Raw genomic sequence first — 16,880 nt, forward strand, 5'->3', positions numbered from 1 at the left:
ATTCTTTAATCTGGTGAAGGAGAGGCTCATGGAAGACCTCATCACACTCTATAACCACCTGTAAGCACATGAGATACTCTGCTCCCTTACCACAGTCCGACCTTTTTTCCTGTATCCCAGATAATCCACCAGTGGCAATTGTGGTGGATGAAATCTGTCATGATACCTGCAACTGGCTCAAAATGAACCTGTGGGAAATATAAAAATACAGTAACCAAGATGTAATTAATGACTAACTACCCACCTAATCAGAGTGCTGGTCAGTGTCTGGGTCAAGTCAAATATGGAAGAATGTCAAACTCATGTCAGATTTGGAATTATCTATAGTCAGTATGCAAATACGACTATGAATCCATCATCTCACCCCATAAATAGTGAAAAGCCCAAAAGCTCATTGAGCTCTCCTTCACTGCAGATGACTGCATGACAGAATCTTCTCTCAAGGGATGCATCGAGGTTATATCTGTTGTAGAAATCTTTTATGCTTATATGTAAACATTTCTTGGTGCTACAGATCCATTGGGTTCCTCTGCTAAAAGCTGCTACTAAGGTTTTCCATAACAGTGGTACGTTAAAATGATCAAATAAATAAACTAATTCATAAAAATAAAATGTAATATAAGTAACAAATGTCATTTGCATTGTAATCTTGAAGCACAGCAACGATTCTCTCACCTAAATTTCCTAGAATTTTAGCTATGTTATTAATATTAATAAAGCATTACATAACTAATAGTATAACTAAAACATTAATGGAAATTAAAAGTTTAGTTTACTTTTTATGCAGAAAGTTTCTGTGCCTATTTGCATGAAAGTCCATGGGATATTTACAGTGGAGGAGAGTGGTAAAAATTTCACTCTAATTGCTTTGATATTTAAGTTGTTTTAAACTAATCATCGAACTATAATGTCAATGACCCTGGAATATATGTGGAGATAATTCTGGAACTTCAACAGAGCTAGTTTGTTTTAAAATATATTTATATCTATAAAGCAAATGCAAAATAGAAATAATATTTAAAATATTATATGCCAGTTTTGCTGCCTATTTCATTACAAAGAGTACTTACAGCATGTTTGCATGTCAGTCTCATTCAGATTAGCTGTTGTTGCTGGGAATGACTCCAGACGGAATCCTGAATTCATATGTAAAAGCATTGCTGAACATTAAGAAATTTTGTGAGTTCGTGGAATAGTGAAGAGACCAGTAAGTTTCATGAATTTTGCAGTTCAAGCTCACAGTTTCTCCATCTTTATAGCTGTGTATAAACTGCAAAGTCAATATGGCAGTAGAGGGTAACAAACTAAAGCATTTTGTGGCTTTTCTTTTATGAGTGAGCATGTTTTATTTTGCGTGTGTGTGTACATGTGGTCAAATTCTCTCAGAAGGCAAGTTGTGGAAATTGAAACAAATCCTGTTTAAATGCATCTTTGTTTCACGTTCTTATATTTCCCACAAGGGAAATAATATTTTTAAAAGTCAAGTAATAGAGACATGGGGGCAGATCTGTAATTCTGCCCTGAAATTGGCTACTGTGAAATATCTGTATCGTATTATGCTTCTCCTCCCACATATGCTGCCAGTCACTTGCAAGGGTTTCTTGACCTAGATATGATATTTTTGCCCCAATACCCTTTTTCATTGATATTTTTTTTTGATCATCTTTATTGATCTTAACAGGATGACTATTGTACATTGAGGAGAAGGTGTATGGGATGTAAATGGCAAAGTTTTGGCAGCAGAAGGCTGCAGAAATCTCTGTGAGAATAAGTGAGGGGCTGCCCTGTGCCAGGCACAGCATTTTCTATCCAGTCCAGAGCACAGCTGAGCCTGTTGGACAAGCTGGTGGTTCCTCAGGGAAAATGTTGTCTCTGTCTCAGTGCAGGAATGAGCAGCTGGGTGGACACGTATCTGTTAGACAAGGCTAATCTACCATGTAGGCACTGACCCATGCTGTGGTTTGCTGTGCTATGGTACATGTATAGCTTGGTTTAGATTTTTAGGCCTGTGCTTTCTACACATGTTCGTTGTTTGCAAGAGAAACACAAGCAGCTACTTATGACAAAGACCTTGAGGCAGTTTCATGTGGGTGCCTATCTGCTCTTGCCTTTATCTTACAGTGAAGCAGCAAGTTTACTTGTGAACATTCCTTTATTCAGTTGTAGAAATGATTAAATAATTGTTTTCTGCTAAGAAAATCTTGCAAATGCTCTAAAAAATCCATGGCTCTAAAAATTCAAGGCTTGTGAGGGGCTTAGAGAATATGCCCTATGAGGAATGAAGGAACTGGGGCTGAGGAAAAGGAGGCTGAGGGTAAACCTTATTGCTTTCCTTAAATATCTGAAAGGTGCTTACAGTGAGAGCAAGGTTGGTCTCTTGTCACTGGTGAAGGGTGACAGAAAAAGGGGAAATGACCTCAAGATGTGCCAGAGTAAGTTTAGGCTAGGTATCAGGAAAAGCTTCTTCATTGAAAGGGTTGTTAAGCATGGGAATAGGCTCCCCAGGGAGGTGTTTTAGTCACCATCCCTGAATTTGGATATGGTGCTCAGGGGCATGACTTAGAGGAGAGTTGTTAGACTTAGGGTCAGCTCGTTTAGATCATGGTTGGATCTGATGATATTTAAGGTCTTTTTCAACCTGAGCAATTCTGTGATTCCAAAACATCAGTAAAACTTTGAGGAGGACAGGTTCTAAGCTGTGTGACATGAACTGTTTGGAGGTCTGTCTGATGCTACACTGCTCCCAAAAACTGGAAGGTCGATTACTTATATTGTCCTCCTTTTCCTTGTTTCAGTGCCAATAACATGTTGTGGTATCTAATGAGCACTGGTCCCAGCACATTAAATCATCTTTTGAAATGATGAAAACTTGTGGCATCCACTATGTTTACAGCAAAGACTTCAGTGATTCTAGTGCATGATAATGATTTAATGACGTAGGGAGATAGAGGAATACAAAAGACATCAGGAAGATACAGATACAGGAACTGAGGAAAGGCAAGAGAAAGTGACCCTATATTAATCAGTAACAACATTTAGACAGACTGTTTAACTTATTTATGTCTTGTTGCGAAGACCAGCTTTAGGACAGGTAAGTCTGCACTGGGTAAGAGACCTAAAGCAAAAAGATTGACCAATAAGCTCCTCTTAGAGCTTTTTTGAAGCCAACAAACGCACTGTGCTAGTGCAGGGGCTGGCAGCTTGTGGGCAGGCTGCTGAGCCGGCAGGGGTGCATCTGGCACTTCCTACTCTTATCTCTTGAGCTTGACCTTGACAATTTTCTGCGAGGCTACAAGCAGCCTTTGGGAGGGTGGAAGATGGCTTCTGCCCACATAATGTGCCAGGTGAGAAAAGGTGAGAAAAGGTGGGAGAAGGTTGTTATTATCCACTGATAACAGGGAGGGAAATCTCAGCATGAGCACAGCCCACACTGCCCATACGTTACTGTAGCTGTAAGTGTGGGAGGTGGGTCTTGGGGCAATGCTGTTGTCTTTGCTCAGAAGACCAGATCTAATGAATGGTCCTGAGGCCAAAGCTTCAAACATAGTCTCTACCAGATGGTGGGCTTGCCTCAAGAAGACTGTTGCTATCCAGATGGAGGGCCTGCCCAAAAATGTGGTGGCTCAGTTCTCTGGCTACAGGGAATGACAGAACCAGCTTCTGCTGGGGGAGGATGGGGAGGATGACTCTTTTGTGAGGTGTGAGCAGGTGGACGAGCTGCTCAGCCTGGTGGTAGAGCTTAGGGAGGAGGTAGAAAGATTAAGGACCATCAGGGAGTGCAAGAGGGAGATTGGCTGGTGGTGTACCTCTCTGTGCGAGAAAGGCACAGAGATTGCACCCCCAAACTGTGGTGAACCCTCTCCTCTGACACAGTCAAACCAAGAGAGACAACTTGAGAGGAGAGGAGGAATGACAGCAGGTCCCAGCTCAGAGATGCGAGCAGCCCCCATCCTGACCTACCTCAGTTCCCCAGGTGCCTCTATGTAATAGGTTTGAAGCCCTGAAACCAAAGGGTAAGGCAGCTGAGGATGAAGTTGGGGGACTGCCTCCTCCAACCTGTTGTACCTGGTTGGACTGGATGATCTTGTAGGTCTTTTCCAACCTTGGTGATTCTGTGATTCTGTAAGAAATGCTTCTTCTATTATTCTTCTTTTTCTTTCTTTTTAAATCACTGTGTATCACTTTCAGAAGGAGTTTAATGTTTATTTCTGTAATCGTTTACATTAATCTGCTGAGTATTTTATCAAACAGACAGCAACAAATAACCCAAATCTTGAAAACCTATTTGAGAATCCTTACTGTCATTGTGATTTTCACATATTATTACGTACCACAGCAATGAAAGAAAATTTGAGGCTAGTCTAAGTTCAGATGTTGCAGTGATCACAGAATTATTTCAGTTTTCAATTTTTGATGATTACAGTGATTTTCTTTATTTGATAGATTTTTTTTTTCTCTCTAATTAAAAAAGGAAGGTATAGATGTATATATATATATATATATCACTACGAGAAACAAATAGTAGAAGCATGCATATTACAAAGCATGACAGATGAAATAATTTCTGTGAGGTAATCGGATCTAACAGAAATTTACATAATGAGAAATAAAGGATAACCTGAGGGAGAACAATGCTGTGTAGAAGAAAAAATAGAATCTTCAGTAATAAGTTGTTATAATCATTTCCTATTATTGCTCCTCTCAACAAACCTTTATTCTTCCTGTCCACATGAACCTTTGAAGATTGTTCAAGACCTTTGGCAATATCTATGTAGATGTAGAGTGCCTCCTCAACCTTAAGCAATCTACATCAAGGGAAGGAATGTAATGGAGCAATCACACAAATGCGTGCTTTTTAGTAAACATGAGTTTCCATCAAAGAAGAAGATCACTAGTATTTTTAAAACAGAGTGCAGAAAGTCTAACAGTCAATTGTCTGAAGATCTAAATACATGTAACATGAGGCTTTAATTAAGGAGCCCTTTTTAAATTCCAAAATTGTAGCACTTAATAATAAGTGATAAACAATATGATCCATGTAAATTCAACAACATCACTATTAATATCATTAAATAAACAGTTGTAGTCTGTACAGCAACAAGAAGTTTTGTTTCGCAGGCTTCCCTGATTGCACATTTGACTCTTGTCTCCAGCTGCTCTTCTCTTGCTCTCCCTATTACAGGATGCATGCACTTTTTTATCCTGCATGTCACTAACAACAACTTGTTCATGTTTGGTATATCTCTACATGTAAACTCTTGAGGAGACAACCAGGATGTCTATCCTTTAGTCATCTCTGGTGTTCTGGTTTTAAGACCTTGGAAGTTTAAATTCATATGCAGGTTCCTAATTAATGTCTGTGGGAATTCATTATAGTCTCTATGATTGATGCAGATAATTGTTGTTCAGCTAATTAATCACCATTTTGAAGTTTGCAGTCCGTTCATCTTTGAGGAAAAAAAAAAAAAAGAATCCATTTGTGTTATCATATCACTATAGAATAAATGGTTTCATCAAATGTGTGCTGGCAAAACTCCAGCTATGTGGTTGTGATATTTGATCAGAATGAACAAAAAAAAAACTGAGTGTGGGGAAAAAAATGTCCAGATTTAGATGTAGATCTCTACCTCTATGAAACTGACTTCTCTCAGTAAAACAGTACAGAAATGACAAAACACTGGAATAGTCACTGAGCTTCAGGACAGTCTGAAGCAGCTGTATGCTTCAATGATAACAAAGCTTGATTAGTATGGCCTTACGAGCACAGGTGGTGCTGTACAATATTTTTTCTAGAGAAGAATTATATTGTATTCATCGTTCACTTACAGCACTCTTCTGTTCAAAACAGGCAGCCAAGATGAGGTTTGTAACTTGAATTGGAAGGGTGTGTACCGTTACCTGGATGATGATTATGGATAATTTGGTGCAACGTGATACATTTGCAAAGTGGGAATAAAATCAGTGAGGCAAACAAATGGACCATATGTTTAGTTATCTATCATTCACAATGTGCACTAGGAAAAGAATACTAAAAATCTGAAAGAGCATTTGCAAATGTACATTCTACAATTTTAAGGCTAGGATCTTTATATAAGGCACTTACTTATGTTAGCTTACAAAGTCATTTTGAGAATGTAAGTTGTTTTTTTTCAATTTCTTACTGACTGTTGGGAGAAATTGACCCTTCCACTGTAGTCTATAAACATTATTGGTAATGTGAAGAAATTTGATTTACAGAAAATGTTACTTTAACATTTAAGAGCTTCGTTTACTTCAAGGGAATGGTATTCATATTTTATCATATTACAAATAGGCTGTCACCAATTATAAAGCGATTGACAAAAACATGCAAATGAAATTGCTGGAAAAAAAAAAAAAATCTGTGTGATTTTTCAGTGCTGTCTCTTGAAACAAGTCTATCAAGTGACGTGAAAGAAAGATTTCTAATAAGGTCTTGAGTAACAACAAACCTTTGAACAAACTAAACAGAAGATAGTTCATGCATTAGCCTTTGGGCCAGACTGGGCAGTACAGGATGTAAAGAATGCGATCTAAGCTGCAACTACTAGGAACCTCTGTCAGAAAACACCAATATAACCTTAGGGTTGCTCCCTAAGTTTTTGTAGATGAGGATACAGAGGATCTGAGGCCTGCTTCATTTCATTTTAAAAAAGATATATTGGCTGAAAAGTAAGGAGTTTGAACTGCTTCCGGCCCCCAAAAATGGGAAGGGAAAAGGGAAAAAGGGTAAGGAGATGGGACCTGGGCTCAAGGAAACAAACAGAGCAATAGCAATGGTCTAAGGAGGAAAACTTTTTTTACTGACTATAATATCAGAATGCAAGATAACACAATATAGTACAATCTAATTGAAATGGAGTCTAATAAATCAAGTAAAATAAAAGAGAGAGAAGCCTACTTTGAAATTGAAGGCGCACAACTTGGAAGCACACCCACACCCGCTGCCAGGCAGTGAGAGAGAGAGAGCGTCAGTTCGGTGATGCATTTTCCTCTTTGACCATGACATCCTCTGGAACATGTAGTTCTTCTCTGTACTCCATGTGATGTGGAATACCAATAGCAAAGAATTACAAAACCACGACACTGTTAGGGATTGCACTGAGAGCAATGGCTACTAGGACATTCAGATGTAAGGATACACACAGGATACAAAAGTCTCTTGGTTAGTCAAGACATGAGGTGCTGCAAATTGAGCTGGCCCTGCCCAAACCTCATACGTTATGTAAAAGCATGTGAAGTCACATCAGACAATATAAAAACTATTTTGGGTACAGTCTGGTTTAATCTTGCCTTGTTGAAAGGCAATTGCATTTTTGGGATTGCTTTTGTTGAAGGACCTGGATGCCTTTGCTGTTAATGCAGAAGTTTGGGGAAGTCCAGTGTATAATAATTTGAATTATATTATTGTCCCTGCTTCTCCTGACTGATGCTACTGAGGCCAACGGACACTGTGTATGTACCGTAAGATTACTAGTGCACTTTGTGTCTACTAAAATAATAAGGAATTGCATTTTCCTCTTCAAGTTGTCTTGCAGTCATGTAACCAGTCTTGGTTGCACAGGAAAACTGTTGTATTGTGAGGGTATAAAAGGCTCTAAGCATCTATCATAGAATCATAGAATCACAAGGTTGGAAAGGACCTACAAGATCATCTAGTCTGACCATCCTCTCATTACTGTAGCTACAGCAAACCACTAAACCATATCTCTTAGCTAATACAATGTCTACAAAAAAGGTCTTTTGTTCTGCACCAGCGAAGGAGGTTGCACCTTTTTGCCACCTGCAAGAGAGCTTGATGCCCTCTTGCAACTGTTTGCTTGTTGAATAGTTTTGTTTTTTTTTAACTTAATTCCAAAAGGAAAGATAAAAATAGGAGACCCAAAAAGAGCTGAATCTGACATAGTTTTTCAAGAAAAAGCTGGTAAGCAAAGAACATGATTTCAAACTGTCTTTTTTCTCCGCATGTGTGATGTTTCCTAGGGTTTTTAAAAGTTACTTGTTTAGCAGAAATGTTCAGCTATAAGCTGCATTAATGTTAGCTTCCTTCCTGCAACTGACTGAATTATAAAGAAAACATAAATTGAACTCTTTCTTGAAATTCTAGACTTCATTTAGTGTCAGATAGGTCTTATGCCATGTCTTGTATATTTTCCATACATGTTTGAGTAGATGGGATTTATTAGATCAAACAGATAGAAAAGCGAAATTTCATTTAAAAGGATTACATTATTCATGACCAAGTTTTTAATTACTGTGCTGAAAACGTGAAGTGATCTATGAAGCTTTTTTGCTGTACATCTGAAACTGTAAAGCAACATATTTGAGCCCAAGATAGGAGGGATATTGTAGATATAATCTTGATGTAATCTGAATAGGCTATGCAGGTTACACAGCTGTGCAGAAACTAATACAAAATCAGAAAACACAAGTCATTGGCAAGAGAGAATTAAACTTTCTTCTTCCCTACACAGTTATATAGGTAATCCCTTACATGAAATATACGGAAATAGTCTGGAGGCTCTCAGAAAGCTGTTCTCTCTCAAATCACTTGCCTATTACAGTCGGTACAGAAAGTGAAATCTGTAAATGAACAAAATGGAAAAGGATCTCAGAGACGCACTAAGTGAGCATTTATTTTTGTGATGGAATTCATAAAAAAATAAAATATAATAAAAATCTAAACCCAAATGCTAAACCTAGCCCTAACCCTAAACCTAAATGTAACACTAACCCTACCCTAACCCTATTACTAACCCTAACCCTATCACTAACCCTAACCCAGACTCTAACCCTTACCCTACCCTACCCCAACCCTAACCCTATCACTATCACTAACCCTAGCCCTATCACTAAACCTAACCCTATCCCTAACCCTAACCCTAATCCCTTTTTTTCCAGTAACTGATAAGTTCTCACACTTCCCTTTTGTAACTTCATGTGTGGTGGTAGTGCTGTTCACATTTCATCCCACTAAGAATCAACAGCTCACATTCACTTTACTCAAAGATGACAGGTGTGAGTACCACACTTAGTCTATGAAGGATGGAAAACTTTGTCTTCTTGATGCTATTCCTCCAGATCTACAGTTTCTGTATACCAGAAGAACAATGCCTTCTAAACTATTAGGTAATTTTTTGCCATTGTTTAGGAGCTAAGCTCTTACCTTGGTCAAGATCAGATTTGGAAGAATTTGTGAACTACTGACTGTTAAAAAGGTAATATTGACAAGCAGCAGCATGGGAGGATATGCTTAATTTCAACCTTTAATCTAATAAATGCCTTATCTACTGATGGCAACAATATGTATTCTGTAATAGATTCTAAATAAAGTTTGAAATAATGCTCTCAAAGTTTCCCTCTTCAAACACTGTATTTTAATTTCCTAGAATATACAGTTTAGGACTGGGAGTAAGAAGAAATTAAATCTGGATCTCTCATTTTCCAAATGCGGGATTCCTGGTAGTCTGTCATTTTCATACAGTATTATCAGAACCTTAATTTTATTTTATTTTATTTTTTTTATTTCAAAAAGGGGTGATAACAACAAATTTTGATGTCTCAGGCTGATGCTATAGATCTTTATATTCTGTTCTCACTCAGATAAAAGTGCATAAAGAATCATGGTTTTGTCACTTTATTCTAAATAGAATAGTCTTTTGGTTATTACTTCAAATATTTATACAACAAAAGCATAACACAAAGAATTTGCTATTAAGTTCATTATCAAGTTAATGAACTAGCAAAAAAAAAATACAGATAACTGAATTATTATTACTATTGTTATTATTATTTTGTGAATAACATAATTTTTTATTGTTTATTTTTTCATACACATGCCATTGCTACACCGGTATGTGCATAATCTGAAAATCCCACAGTCATAAAATTCCTGTCACTTTAGTCATGCATACAGTGCCACTAGTTTAATTTCAGACTGCTATGAAGATTAAACAAAACATCATTCAGCTTTCCAAGTAATTTAAAACTACTCTGTGTTCATTTGTATCAGTTCAGTAGAGAAAATCAGCTTAAACAAAAATTAATGTCAAGTGACATTTTTTGTCACAAAATCCCTGGAATGAATAACATTTTCTAAGACTAACTGAGATAAACAGCAAGATGTGCAGGGCAACATCATTTTATGATAAGCTCTCTTTTGACTTCACAAGCCACAGCCTTTTTAGTCATTGCACTTTAGACCTGCGGTAAGTAAGAGTCAACATAGATTAGTCATGAGCAAATCATGTCAAAACAATTTAATTCTTCTTATGATAATGTAACAGGCCTTACAGTCAAAAAGGAAGCACTATATTAGAATAGCATATTTGGTTTCAGTAAAGCTTTTTGACAGTGTTTCTCATGACCGTATTAGATACAAGCTAAGGAAAATGAGCAAAAGCCATGTTTGATAAGATGGTTTCAGAACTAATTGGATATATACGATAAGAGAATATTAACTGCTCACCGTCAAAATGAAAGGATTAAAGTTTTGTCTTAGGCCAGATGCTACACAGTATTTGAGTTAATGATCTTAAATATCGAATATGACAATTGTTCTTGCAGGTAATATTAAGTTAGGTAAAATGTAAGTACATTGGAGGGCAAAAACAGAATTTAAAATGACATCGTGAAATATTTTATAACATATGAATATACAAAATTTAGGCAGAAGTTACTTCATAGATATGGAGAACAAACTGCAAGAGATAATGATGCAGTAGCTCATAAATAGATTTGAGTTATTCATGTCATTGGAAAAAAAAAATAAAAAAATAGCAAGACAATGAAACAATGAAATAATGTGTCTGAAGAGGTTGTGGAGGAGCTACTATGAAAGTGTATAAGAATCAACCAGACAACATCCACCACTAATGATGAAAAATATTGGTATTTCCTTGGAACAAGCAAACAAACAAATAAGAACAACAATTTTAGACACTTTCCAGCTCTACAATTCTACAAAATCTATGTAAAGACCATGTTCTGTTCTGTTCTGATCTACGTACGTGTTGTAGTTGACTTTCCAAGAATAACTCTGTTCTGATATCATTTCAAAATCTTGTCACAGAGCTTAATCAACTAAAACATCAATTGAAAAAAGTGTATTTATTTCTCAAAGTGACACTAATTTCATACAGAAGAGAATAACAAACAAATAAATAAATTGGTTAATAAATATAATAGCATTTTGATTATCACCATGTCATCGTTTTATAATCATCGGTATTCCATATCATACCATCACATAGTGTACTGGGAATTAAAGTGTTTATGCCCCAGTTCTGTACACCTAAGAGAAGAAATTACGTTCCCCAGAAGACTGTTCACTGTGCTGATATCATTCCTGCACAAGGGGGAACACGTATAAGGTGGTGGCGGGTCATACGACTCTTGCTTTCCTTTGACTTTTCTCTTTGCTGCTCTTCTCCTTCGTCTGTCCTTGCTGCTGCCCATCCCAACTGCACGCACTACTTCAGTATCACTGTAAGGCCTACAGCTTTTGGATACTCTCACTATATCTGAATTATTAGCTTCAGTTCTAATTATCTTGCATTCTGATACCATATTTAGTAAATTAGTTTGTTTCTTCTCAGATCGTTGCTGCTGGGGTTTTTTATTATTTATCATTATTATTATTATTATTATTATTATTTATTGTTGTTGTTTTATTATTTAATATTATTTTATTATTTTTTTATTAGTCCCCTGTTTCCCTTCTCCTAAGGTGTGGATTTTGTGAAATCCCTCCACCCCACTAACTCTTTATAATATTAGATATATATATATATATTCTTTTTTCCCATTTGTTAGATCAAATTTTCAATATTTTATATCATACTTTTTTCCATTGTTGCTTTTTTCATTCTGGGTAGCTCACAAATATTGTGGATAAAATAGGAAAATATAGTTTATTATTCATTGTGATACTCAGTTCCATTAAGTCATATTTTAATGTCCTTTCATCTAAAAAATCATGGCCCAAATCAATTTTTAGTATCTTAATAACATTACATTGCAATATAATTTCCCAACCTACTAACTCAGTTCTACAAATGCAGTGAACACAGCTCCATCAATTAGTAGTACTAAGTATGAAGAAAGTTCTGTTTTAGAAACAGGACCATAAAAGCTATAAGCTGTTAGAGGACTATTTAAATTAACTACTCATATTTGGTGTTCACTTTTTTCAATATTCTACAGTACAAACTATAAATTCTGTTCTCCTCCAAAATTTTAGTTTTTATGTTAAAATGGTTTTATGACACTGTATAACAAGTGATTGCACTGCCAGGCTCTTTAATACACATTTTCTGCTTTTTTTTTTTAAAGTCAGAACATTAATTTCTCCTTCTATTCACTCCCTTATTTAACCATGTCCTTATTCCCATTAAAAATTTTGTTCAAATGCCTATAATCTCATGTCTTGCTAAAAATTTCCTCTGTGTTACTACTAAGTAACCTCTAACCTTCTGTATTTAATTAGAATTCCTGCTAAGTGAAGTGTTTTGTAGATAAACAATGATCTAGACTTCACTAGACTTAAGTGGACAGAAGAGCATGTAGGATAATCAAAAAAGGCTTAAATAGCATCTGTCACAAGCTTGTCACTAATGGATTATAGAAGGTATCCTTTCTATATACAAATAATTTCAATTATTGTGTTTAAGTCAGTCCCATAAGGAATGATCCAGAAAATACTTTGCTTGATAAATAGAAGAAAAGGACAGCAATTTTTCTTATTCAAAGGAATCTCTGATTAGTACACTCTATCATCTAATTATTATAATTATTATTTTACATATAGTGTTATATGTGAGGTTCCTATTATATTTAGAGCCACTTACTTTCACGTTGGATCTACGTGCTTCACTGTAAATCTTTGAAGACTTCCAATCTTTGTACTGTGTACTGTTACAAATAAACTGGGGGAGAAAAAAAAAAAGAAAAAAAAAAAAAAAGGGTTAATTCCCTTTCTGTACTCCATGACATTTCTACCTTATAATAGTTTAGATCCATTTTTTATCTCTCTCAGAATTTTATGCTCTAAGATCAGAACATACTACTTGCAACATCAAAGGTAAAATGCATATTCTGCATTTTCTCATGAAAAAGAAATTCACTTTCAAGGTTCTAGATAAGGTAGTTAGGGGATTTGTTCCAGGGTTTCATATGCTGCATGCTTAGATCAGTGAGAGCAATTAATCAGAATTTGTTCAAATAATTTGAGATGGTATATAGTTCTTAATATGCAGGTTTGAAAGTAGAAGACAATATAAACCTTCAAGACATTTTCTGACAGCTAAGTATTAAGTGTCTTTAGTGAGAGGTATTCAACTATGAAACAGCTAAGAAAGAATGTTAAGATAAAATATACCTTATTTGGAAAACATCCTGCAAAATCCATACCTTTCCCATTTTTGTAAAGACAGTAGGCTAAGCCATGGTGTATCATACTAACTCTTGCAGCAGTAACATGCATACAACCTTTTCCTGGTTAGTATCTCACCTTAGAAATGGCCACACCTACCACATTATAGAAAACAGTAAATTCTAATGTACATGAGTTACAGCAAATATTAATTATACTTTGCAAATAAAAATAATTATAAATATACCACAATAAGTAAAAATGTAAATATTTCATGATAAGTGTTCAGTTTTCATTAAATCATTCTGAAAATTCTGAAATGCTTTAAGTGTACATTTTCATACAGGATGGTTTCAAATTCCATCTGATTTTTCATTTATTCATTTGGAGAAATACTTGACAATGAAACTGAGTTGTTGTATGATGAACCACTGAAGTGTTTTAGAGGCAAAAATCTCAGCATTCTTTATCTGTTTAACAGAAGTTTTAGAAACTTTTGGAGTATCAATTCTAATAAATTGAAATGACAAAAGAAAAGAGAGGAAAAAAAAATTCTACTGAAATTAATTGCTTTATTACAAACAGCTCTATCCAAAAGTATCAGAGTTTTCCTATTTCCCTTTCTGATATAACAGGAAAATCTTTGTGATTATCTATATAAATGTTCAATTAGCTTTAATGATACTTTATGGTGATTAGATTCACAGGCTGAACAGTATTATTGTTAGTGATACTCATGGGGAAAAATAAGAAAAGCAATTCTACTTTGTATGCACAATGAAGGACTCAGAACTATCTTCTGCTACAGAAGGAAGACATCTCAGAGATATAACAAGATATTCTATGAAAATAGAGTAATCATCTTAATGTTCAGATGCAGTCAAACAAATAAATTGACTATTAAGATTTATTAGGAAAGGAAGGGAGAACTAATCAGAGCAAAATTGAGTAGAACACAGCATGTTCCTGGAACACTTGTATGTTGTTCCTTTGAAGGAAAAAATAAAAATAAAATTTAAAAAAGTGCTGGGAAAGGCATAGAAGTATAAGGAACAAGAAGAGCAAAAGTAGAAGGACTTCCCTATTAGCAATAATTTTAATCACTCACAGTGATTTTAATAGCTCCCAATTATAAATACATTAGAATTAATGACCCTTGTTTTCCCCTTACATCTCAAGATATTCTATGGTTTTGTAGTGCTTCAGAATACATAGCGACAGCACAATCATCCTGAGATGTGAAATCAAATATGGAAATAGTAATAATCTGAAGTTTATTACAAGTTAAATGTGGTACCCGCAGGAGTTTGTGACTGGTACAGTCTAACTGAGGAGAATTCAAAAATAAAAATAAAAAAAATAATAATGGATATTCAGGTAATTTTGCTTCTGATGATTTAGGGGATTCATGTCTGAATCATAACTCATAAAAGCTAAAAAAATGTTTCCATCTAAAATTTTTTAATTATTAATCCTGTTATTACACATAATTGACACACAATAATGTATTTTCAAGTGACTGCTGAAATATGTATGCTTCAGTTTTCACTATTTATCTTGAATACTAGTTTTACTTAACTATGATTTATCTAAAATTCAGAGAACAGAAAGTGCAAGTTTTGCAAAACACAAACAAATATTTCTATTAGCTATAGTAAAGATGCTTGTAAATCCCTTAGGAAAGTGAAAGTTATAGCAAATAGTTTTTCATAAAACATCTTTGTTGTTGTTACAATAGAAACTGCTCTCATTATCTTGTTTTTATAATAGCAAAAGAGAAACAGAGAGAATGAATTAAGCAGCACTGGAGGGAATCTGCATCAATGACAAAAACATGTTTTCTGAATCTACTGATCTGTACCAAGACTCTTAGAGAAAATCTTTAAATTATGCTCCCTGTTGTCTCTTTAGATGCTGAGCACTTTTCAAGTAAAATCTGAAAATAATTCTATATAATTATTTTACTCTTTTGTGATCTAAATATATGTCAAACCTGTAATCAATACGTTGTCAATAATCAAGCTAGCTCAGGTGAAACTGTTCTGATCTAAGCTGTTCTGATTTAAAGTACTTTGCATGCATGAGGTTTGAGGTGTTCATGGATTCTCAGTACTTCAAGGTAAAGCCAAGCTTTGATACGACTTCAGGTGCTGCAGCCACTGACTATGGTAGATATCTAACCTTAGAAGGATTTATGAGAAGCTTAATGAGTACATTTAATTATATTTCATCAGAGAATGGTTTCTTTAAAAGAGAAAACTAATAGAATCACAAGGAAATCAGACTGTGGTGTGTGGGCCTTTCCAATATATCAGTATTGGATGAAATACCACTTAGGAAGACTGAGGTGTGTTTTGTCTTCATTTTCCAGTCTGGGTGGTCCCTGTTATCCCTGAACCAGGCTTGTGCAATGTCTGGGAGAATATTTATTTCACAACCCAGACCTGTGTTGAAAAGTGATTTCAACTGATGGAGAGTTGGAAGACAGCTCTTGAGCCCATGATTTGGCATTTTTTGTTTAACTGGAATTGAAAGAAAAAAAATCACCAAAAGGTCAAGACAGCACCTTGGTGGTATTCTCCAAGCATTAGATGGCTTAGGTTTTTGAATTCTGAGATGCACAAAGGCACAGGAAGGAGAAAGCAAGGCACTGAGAAGCCAAAGACACAGAGCATAGATGCAAACAGAGCAGAGTAGGTGGGCAATCACAGAACCACAGAATCACAGAATTCTAGGGGCTGGAAGGGAACTCCAGAGATCATCTATTTCAATCCCCTGCCAAAGAAGGCTCCCGAGACCAGGTTGCACAGGTAGGCATCTAGGCAGGTTTTGAATATCTCCAGAGAAGGAGACTCCAAAACCTCTCTGGGCAGCCTCTTCCAGTTCTCTGTCACCTTTTCCATGAAGTTGTTATGCACATTTGTGCAGAACATTCTGTTTCAGATAGTGGCCATTTCCCCTTGTCCTATTGCCATGCACCGTTGAAAAGAGTCTGGCCTTGTCCACTTGTCTCCTGCACCTTAGATATTTATAGACATTGATCAGAGCACCAAGCAAAGTTGTTTACAACTATTAAAGCAAGCTTTTTGGCAGTGGCACTTAGAAACTGACTGCAATGAAATGTTCTACAAATAAGTAAGTTATTGTTTTTCAGTGGAAATGCTTTTAGAAGAATTTCCAAACAGCTTTGTCACTACACTATTATTGAATCAAGTCTCACAGATAAACCAAGCTTCACTTATCATCACTCTTCACGTCTGCTTTACTGCATCTCTGTGGCAGGGAAGAAAAAGAGATGCAACTACCCCTCTGAAAATGCTATCTCATTCTGCTGCCTAATCCTTATTATGATTGTTATTAAAAGGAAAAGAGAAAACTAATCTGGTCCATGACCTATGAAGAACCTTGTACACAGAAGCTGCCATTGCATCAGGAGAAGTTTAAGGCAGCATAATGGGACTCAGCTGCACACTGAGATGGGAAGAATTGA

The sequence above is a fragment of the Excalfactoria chinensis genome, chromosome 1, assembly GCF_039878825.1.
Source record: "Excalfactoria chinensis isolate bCotChi1 chromosome 1, bCotChi1.hap2, whole genome shotgun sequence".
NCBI classification, from domain to species: Eukaryota; Metazoa; Chordata; class Aves; order Galliformes; family Phasianidae; genus Excalfactoria; species Excalfactoria chinensis.